General features: G+C 34.5%; 1 non-coding gene across 1 annotated transcript; it reads right to left on the bottom strand.

Annotated features, from left to right (window-relative positions):
• Window positions 1–314: 314 nt before the first annotated feature.
• LOC128279757 (small nucleolar RNA R71) lies at window positions 315–420 on the bottom strand. Its single transcript, XR_008269953.1, has one exon. It is a non-coding gene; the product is annotated as a small nucleolar RNA R71 (small nucleolar RNA).
• Window positions 421–9,607: the final 9,187 nt, after the last annotated feature.

Raw genomic sequence — 9,607 nt, 5'->3', positions numbered from 1 at the left:
AGTTAGGCCTGCTATTGCTGCGAATAACTTTGAACTAAAACCTAACACTATTCAAATGATATAGCAATTTGTTTAGTTTGATGGTTTGCTGGATGAGGATCCAAACACCCACTTGGCAAATTTCCTGGAACTGCACGATACATTTAAAATTAATGGCATTTCTGATGATGCCATACGTCTTCGGTTGTTTCCCTTTTCATTGAGGAACAAAGCTAAACAGTGGTTGAACTTGTTACCACGAGGGTCAATCACTACTTGGGAACAAATGACCGAAAAATTTCTTTTAAAATATTTTCTGCTGGCTAAAACGGCTAAATTACGTGATGATATCTCTTCTTTTGTGCAGATGGATTTAGAAACACTCTACGATGCATAGGAGAGATACAAGGACCTTTTGAGAAGGTTCCCTCACCACGGGTTATCGCTTTGGCTTCAGGTTCAAACATTCCATAATGGCCTGAATCCTTCGACTCAACAAATGGTTGGCGCAGCTGCTAGCGGAACCATCAATAATAAACACCTGAAGATGCTTATGAGTTTATAGAGGAGATGTCATTGAATAACTATTAGTGGCAAGTCATGAGGACAAAACCAACGAAAACAGCCAGTGTTTATAACATCGATTCAGTCACCATGCTCTCTAATCAGGTAGAACTCTTGAATAAGAAAATTGATGGTTTTCTTAGTTCTTCACAGGTTCACCCAGTAATGCAGTGTGAAGCAAGTGGAGGCGGAACAAGCCATTCGGAATACCAACCTTATGGCCTTAATATATATAATGAGCAATTAAATTACATGGGTAATAATTCTCGATCTCAAAACAATCCATATAGTAACACTTACAATGCAGGTTGGAAGAACCACCCAAATTTCTCATGGGGAAGCCAAGGAAATCAGAGACCACCTCTGGGCTACCAACAACCACCTTACCAACAGGAAAAGAAGCCGAACCTTAAAGAGATGCTCTCAAAGTTTATATCGGTGTTAGAAACTCGTTTCCAGAATATCGAGACAACACTTAAAAATCAACAAACGTCGATCCAAAGGCTCGAAACTCAGATTGGCCAGCTTTCCAAACTAATCTCCGAATGACAACAAGGTAGCTTGCCAAGTAATACTGAACCCAACCCAAGGGAACAGCTCAACGCGATTAATGTTCAAGATGAAGAAAGATTCATTGAGCCTGAGCTAGAACCAATTCAAGAAACTGTGGTAAGCAAAGGTCAAGGTGAGGTAGGTCATAATACAAACAAATCAGTGAATGTTGAATATAAGCCTCGTGTGCCATACCCTAACGTGACAAGGAAAGACCACTCGGATAAACAATTTGGTAAATTCCTTAAACTCTTAAAAAAATTACATATTAACTTACCGTTTATTAAAGCCCTATCGCAGATGCCAAACGCAATGAAATTTTAAACGGAGCTTTTAGCAAATAAGCGGAAGTTGGACGAGGCATCGCATGTGGAGCTAAACGCAGTTTGCTCAGCTATTCTCCAAAATAAACTACCCAACAAACTAAAAGATCCAGGGATTTTTACAATTCCTTACTTAATTGGTAGTTTAAATGTTAATAATGCATTAGCTGATTTAGAGGCTAGTGTTAACGTCATTCCATAAAAAATGTTCAAACAATTAGGTCTCGGGAAACCCAAACAGACTAGGATGAGCATTCAATTAGCAGACAAAACTATAAGATTTCCTAAGGGTATTATTGAAGATGTGCTAGTTAAAATCGGTAAATTTATATTTCCCGTTGACTTCATTATTCTAGACATAGAAGAGGATAGCAACACTCCTTTAATTCTAGGAAGGCCCTTTTTAGCAACTGCTAAAACAATTATTGATGTTGGTATAGGTGAACTCACACTCCGTGTGGGAGACGAAATAATCACTCTTCAAGCTCGCAATTCTGGCAACACAACGGAAATTGCAGGTGATCGTTTCACCCATTATTGTAACACCCCTTACCCGTACCCGAGGCCGGGATAAGGTACGAGGCATTACCAGACAAACATACAAACATTAAACTAAAATACGGGCTATAACATTTCATTCATATTTCAAAACGTTCATTCACTTACACATAGTCCCTTATTTGAGTCTACGAAGCCCAAAACATACTTTAGAAAGGGTTCGAGACTAAATCGAAAACTTAAAAAAATCTTGGAAATTTCATGCTTTAAGGCTCCACACGCCCATGTCCCAAAGTCGTGTTCCATACACGGCTGAGACACATGGTCGTGTCTCTGCCTGTGTGGAATATACCTAGGCTATTTTCCAAGCTTTGGTCAACCTTAATCTCTTACACACTTATACAAAATCAAAAGCATATAAAATGGTATTCATTTAATGATTTCTCAATTAAACCACAAACATAGCATTTGTATGTCATCATACATGTGTCTCTCATACTCATTTTACCTTGTTTATTATAGTACCACTTATACATTTATACCAAGATTATCATCTTACCAAATATCTTCAGCTTAATCATCAAGCATTCATATTTAAAACTAGATCATATCTTTATAAAATACCACAATTTAGATGCGCAAAATAACATGTTTGCCTGAAACATTTCAATTCAACTCCATACCCAACAAGCATTACATTGAGACTAGTCATATATATATACATGTCATGATACATATCATTCTCTTTCTGTTTTCTTATAAACACATATCATTTATTTCATTATATCAATATTTCATATACCATAGTTTCATTTAATCCACATATATTTATTTCCCTCCTCCTCCTCTCCATTCCACATCCTTAATGTATATAGCATTCTTGTAAGTACAATTTCACAATTTACTAATAAATGCTCACATCAAACTGTCCACACGAGTCATAGTCACTTACTTATTTATAATTCAAGCTATAGAGCTATAAATTAAGATCCGTAAATTTCCCCTGAAACTAGACTCACATATCTTTCCACCATAAAATTTTCATAATTTTTGGATCAGCCAATTAGTACAGTTTATTTATTAAAATTTCCCCTGTTTCACTTTCTGACAGTTCTGACCTCTCTTCCCTAAAAATTAATTATCTTATAGTACAGAACCCGGATAATGTTCTTGTTGATTTATCTTGAAAATATACTCATTAGGGATTTGAAAAACATAAGTTTAATTCTCTAATTATTTTTATCCAAATTGTTTTGATTTTCCAAAGTCAGAACCGGGGATCACGAAATCATTCTGAACCAGTCTCACAAAAACATAAATATCACAAAATATAGAACTCCTTTTCTTTCTATGTTTCTTTTATATGAAAATAGATACATTAAGCTTTAATTTTATAACTCATTCAGTCTTTCAATCAATTTATACTATTTTTGGTGATTTTTCAAAATCACGTCACTGCTACTGTCCAAAACAGTTTTATTGCTAATTCACTCTTTCACGCTTTCTTTGTATTAACCTCATTTTAACATACATATCACAAATCATTTTCACCACATTTCATACATCACAAGTATAGGCCCATGATCACAAGGTCACCATAAAATCATCCTCATGTATAACTTACTTGTTTATAACCTCACCACATCCTGGTCACTTAATGAACACATCATTCACATAATCAAGTTCCTGCACTTATTCATCACAAAACTCACAAAGCAATACATAGAGAGTCTCCCATTGAACACTTTGGATCAATCCTCGATACTTGGTTGTTTCAGCACATAGCTCCACCCATCATATAGTTCAGCTCTCTTGTACACATGGTGAACACTCAGTTCCACCCATGTGACCTAGCCAATTTATCTCGTAGCTCTCTTGTCTACATGGTGTCCTTCACCTGGAACCACGCATGCGACCTAGCTACATATATCCCGTAGCTCTCTTGTCCACATGGTGTACACATAGTATCACCCATGTGACCTAGCTACATCATAATGTCTTGTAGCTCTCTTGTACACATGATGTGCACTCAAGACCATACATGTGACCTAGCTACATACTATCTCAGATCATCCAATCTTTCCAAGGTTCAACCAGATTTCTCTCTTTTCCAACAAATTCACCAATCAAGTAATTATCCACAAACATATTTCCAATATTATTATAAAATATCATAATACAAGTAATATTGATGTATTACTTACATATAAACTTACATCTTATTTAATATCAAGGCAATAACATTAAATTACACATTGCCTTATTAAAAATCATATGAACTTACAATTTCCCATAATATCCATAATCATAGAAATCACATTTATGTATGATAATTCAATGCACTTCATGTACCATAGACATATTTTTAAATCAATGCATAAACTTGGCACCATAATCATTTAATTTAATATAATTCAATTAATTCACTAAATTTAACTTCCAAATATAAATTACAATATTATTGTCAGTATTATACCAACTTACATACTTTCAAAACCTTAGAAATCATAATGAATATATCAATTTTACATTGAAACATGCATAAATTAATGCTTATTATACATATGAACTTACCTCGATACTAAAACGGCCATTTTACCAACTTTCCCAATTTTCGATTTTTCTCTCATTGTAGGTTCAAATCTCATTTTTCGAGATCTAAAACATCATATTTTACTTATTTAATTAATGTACTATTCAAAACAGTCCTTAACTCAAACTTTTGAAAAATTACAATTTTGCCCCTAAACTTTTGCATATTTACACTTTTGCCCCTAGGCTCGGGAATTAAACTTCATCCCTTATTCTTATGTTTTATGACATGCTGATCACTTTTCCCTTCTATGGCAACATAAAATTCTCACTCTAACATATACTTATGACTATTAGGTATTTTTACCGATTAAGCCCTTTTACTCGTTTTCACTCAAAACCGAGTAGCACAAGTTGTCTAACATAATTTAAAACCTCATATTCTATTATAAAATAGCAAAATAAACACATTTCACATATGGGTATTTTTCCAAATATGAACCCTAGCTTAAATTATTGCTAGAATAAACTTAATCAAATTACCGGGATTCCAAAAATGTAAAGAACTTGAAAAACGGGGTTATAACGGACTTACTATTGAGCTTGGAAAGCTTGAAAACCCTAGACATGGCTTCCCCCATGCTAATTTTGGCCTCCATGAAAAATATGAGTCAATTTTTGCTTTATTTTCCCTTTTTATTTCTTTTAATTACCAAATGACCAAAATGCCCTTCCTTACTAAACTTTCAAAAATTCCATCTATGTCCAATTTTTTTCCATCACTTAGAAATTGGTCAAATTTCTATTTAAGACCTCCTAATTAATATTTCAAAGCAATTTCATACTAGAAACTTCTAGAATGCAAGTTTTGCAACTTATTCAATTTAGTCCCTAACTTCAAATTGAGCACTTTATGTATAGAATTTCTTCACGAAATTTTCACACAATCATGAAATCATATTATAGACCTCAAAATAATCATAAAATAATTATTTCTATCTCAGATTTTGTGGTCCCGAAACCTCTGTTCCGACTAGACCCAATTTTGGGCTATTACAATTCTACTAAAATTGACAATATGGTACAACCTAGTTTACAGGAAATGAGTCTGAAGGAAGCTCATGAGTCATTCTCAAGCAATAGTAGAGGACTTGTTCATGAAGATCGAAGGTTACAAATCGATGAGCTAGATGAATGGCGGACACATAAACTGAGAACACACGATAAACTAAAACTACGCCAGCACGAGCTCAATACATTTCCAAATCAACTAAAGGTTGGAGATAGAGTCTTATTAGATGCCGCAGATCCCCACATTGTCACTACCACACTGAATGAAGAAATCCCACTTACGATACTCAGCATTTTCCCATTCGGTACAGTCAAGGTGAGTCATTGAAAGTACGACACTTTTAAGGTAAATAACACCCGTTTAAAACCTTATTTTGATGAGATTGATAGCCGGAATGAGGAGTATAAGCTCTTCAAACCACCATGACCATTCAACGGAGAGGTAAGTCGAGCTTAGACTATAAATAAGCACTTCTCAGGAGGCAACCCAAGCACTAATTGTATTAACTTCTTTAAAATTTAGTTTTCAACACCTAATTTACTAACGGAGCTCTAGAATACAAGTTTTCCATAGAGACACGGCTAAGCACACGGGCGTGCTTAAGGAAGTGTGAAAACAGGCCAAAGATTTTCCCAAACATGGGCTACGATAAAATGCCATAGTCGTACGACCTGACCGTGTTCAAATCTGCCAAATGACACGTGGACAACACTATCAAAATAACACGGACGTGGGCAGAGCGACACGACCGTGGGAGAAGCGAATCACATCACACACGGTCATGTAACATGATCATATAGCCATACGGCCTAGACACACAGGCGTGCCCTAAGGCCGTGTGATGATATATCACTTCACAGCAAACACAGGCTGGACACAACCCACACGGGCGTGTGAACTGCCCGTGCCACTTGAAAAATTAGATTATCTATCTTCTTTTATTTTTCTTTCATTAATTTTTGAAGATTCTTTTGTTTTTAAACACGGTTTATCTTTATGATTACTACCAAATTATTCCCCCAATTCTCCTTTTGTTCTTCAGAATCATGTTTGTCCTCCAGCTTTATTTCCAACAACTCGCTCTCGCTAATCTAGGAATTTCATCCATTTTTAACTCAGGAAGTTTCACTTCTCTTCCTATCTTATTTTTATATTCTAATATTTATCTTTGTACATTGAGGGCAATGTACATCTTAAGTTTGGGGGGGCATTTATTTCATTATTAGAAAAATCCCTGAATGACTGCCTTGTTCTCTTGAAAAGCTTTCATATCATATTTAGGATAAATTTTAATTGATTTATGATTTTGATTGATATATCTTGAATTAAAACCTAGGAATTTATGCATTGATTGTTTAAACCTTAAGACATTAGAGAATTGAGCTTGATAAGTTGATTTTTAAGAATTTAAAATTTTAGGTTGTTTCCCCAAAGTTTACGTATTACTTTGAGTTGGAATTCACAAGTTCTAAACATCAAAAAGCCATAATTTTTGTGAGATTTTAAGCCGTTTGAGCATCTATTAATTCTTTCATGCTCACTTTTATTATTGCTTTGAGTGCGTCAATATTGAACTATTATTCTAGAACTTGCTTGATTATGCATGTCAAGACCACACCATTTGATTTGATATGTCAAAATGATTAAGGCACTTAGGATTAACCCACTCATGCCATGAAAAGCCTACCTCCACGATTAACCCCTAGTAAACCCCCTTAAGGCTAACAAACCAATTCTTGTATTACCCTTAATATTAACCCTTAACCTATTATTGTTGAAATCCCCTAAATTAATTTGATCCCCATTTTTTGTCGAGATTTGAATTGAAATAGTTGCTTAACTATGTTTTATTCTATTTTGTAATTATGTGTTCTTATAAAAAAAAGTATACATATTAGTAGTAGTAATCTTTTGTTTTTGAGATGTGTTTAATTCCATATTCTGAGAAGAAGCTCTGTTGTACGCAAGTGATATTAAATCTTTTTCTAGTTAAGTGATTTTTCAATTCAATCTCAATTCTAACTTTTTCTTTTAGCCTGTGACCACACCCCCTAACCAAGCCTCATTACAACCCTCTAAAGACCTTTTGATTGATGTATCATCTCAATTTATAGTGGTGGAGATTTGATTTTCATGCAAGCCTATGGTAATAATTTTTCATTATTGACTATTGAGTGCTTCAATTATTGTCCTTAAACACCTCGAGTGATTTGAGTGAATCTTTAGTAAGGATGTGAAACTCTGTGATATTCTGAATCAAAGGTAATTACTTAGATGAGGGGAGACACCTATGTATGCATGATTAAATACTCAACTTGGAATGTTTGAAATTTTTATGTTCTTTTATTGAATTCTCAATGTATGATTACCTATGGATTATTTTGAGATATTATCAATAGAAATTATAAATTGAGAAGAATTTATTTTGATTATGAGTTGAGGATTTTGCTTGAGGACAAGCAAATGCTTAAGTGTGGGGGTATTTGATAAACTATAATTTATACATATTTTTATCCCATGCTTAACGCATTTTATGGATGATTTTCCTGTAGGATTGGTGAATTTGATGCTCCTAATGCTTTAATTTCATATTTTATACTTAGGAGAGCATATGAGAGCGAAAGGAACGAGAAACGGGCCAAAAACGGAGAAAGTGGGCCAAAGTACGAAATCAACACGGCATGGACCTCCTCACACGGGCAGACCACACAGCCGTGTCAATTTGGCAGGCTCGAGCACGGCCTGAAGTAATCGCACACGGGCTTGTCACACGGGCATGTCTCTATCCAGCCCAAGTTGATTCCAATTCGAAAAAAGCTAAGTTTGAAGGCTTTTACGCATTCCAAAGCCTATAAATACACCCTAGAAGAGGAAGAAAAGGGGGACACACAGGGAGGAAGGAAGAAATTACTCCAAGGAAGCCGATTGATCCATCTCAGAAGTTGGATTCATTATCAAGACTGAAGATCTCTCCTCAATTTCCCCTTCAAGAGTTTTAGGTTTTCTTTATGTTTTGTATTCTTTATTATTCTGAGATGTTTTCTTATTTAGTTATGAATTAAAACCCCTAAATACCTAATGGGAATGAAACCTAAGACGAATCTTGTTATTGTATTCTGAATTGTATGATAAATATTTAACTAGTTCTTAATTATGTGTTCTTAATTATTGTTTTGATATCCTAGGATACCGATTCAAGATAAGCTCTTATTTAGAAGAGGAATAGACCCTGTCTAAGAGTACATTTGTCATAATTAAGCGGAGTTGTTTGCGCACCTAGACATAGGGTGACAAGATTTTGCCGGATTAGGGTGAAACCTAATAAGGGGATCCATAGATCGAGTTAATGCAACCCTAGGGTGTTAATTAGAGAAAGGTCTCAATTATTCAACCTAGGGATCTCTACGGAACAAGTTAAGTGAATAAATCGTCCGATTCGGAGCCAAAATAACAAGTAAAGTCTAGGTGGATTTTTCCTTAGGTATTGTCTCAATCAATCGATTTTCCCAAAAGCAATTCCCCAATTCTACTTTCTGTGAGTTCTTAGTTTAGATAATTAGTTAGTTAAAACAAAACCTCTTTATTCTTAAGCTAGATAATAAAAAGACGGTCATTACTAGTACTTTTAGTTCCTTTGGGTTCGACAATCCGGTCTTGTTAAAACTATACTACTGTTCTATAGGTACACTTGCCTACATTGCGATAATAGTTAGCTTCAAGAATGATTAATTATAAATATTTAAAACCTATCACGAAATAACGCGATCAATGAGTAAGGGATGATATCATCCTTCTTTTATTTTATTTCTATTTTAGTTAAAATTGGCCACTTAACCCAACAAATTTTGAAAATTTTGACCACATATGTCTCCTATGGCCGACCACTATATTTCTAATGGTTTAATTGCCCTTTAAAATCCCCTAATTTTGCTTCTCTAATAAAATAACACATTTAGCTATCAAAATGGAACTTTTGCATTTTATGCGATTTAGTCATTTTCTTTGCAATTGGACATACAAACGTCAAACTAACTCAGCAAATTTTTCATATACTAATATAAGCATGAGATGAATCCAAAATAATAAT

This window comes from Gossypium arboreum, chromosome 8 (genome assembly GCF_025698485.1).
Source record: "Gossypium arboreum isolate Shixiya-1 chromosome 8, ASM2569848v2, whole genome shotgun sequence".
NCBI lineage: Eukaryota > Viridiplantae > Streptophyta > Magnoliopsida > Malvales > Malvaceae > Gossypium > Gossypium arboreum.
Note: the sequence above shows the minus strand (reverse complement) of the source record. Positions and strands in the feature narration are given on the sequence as shown.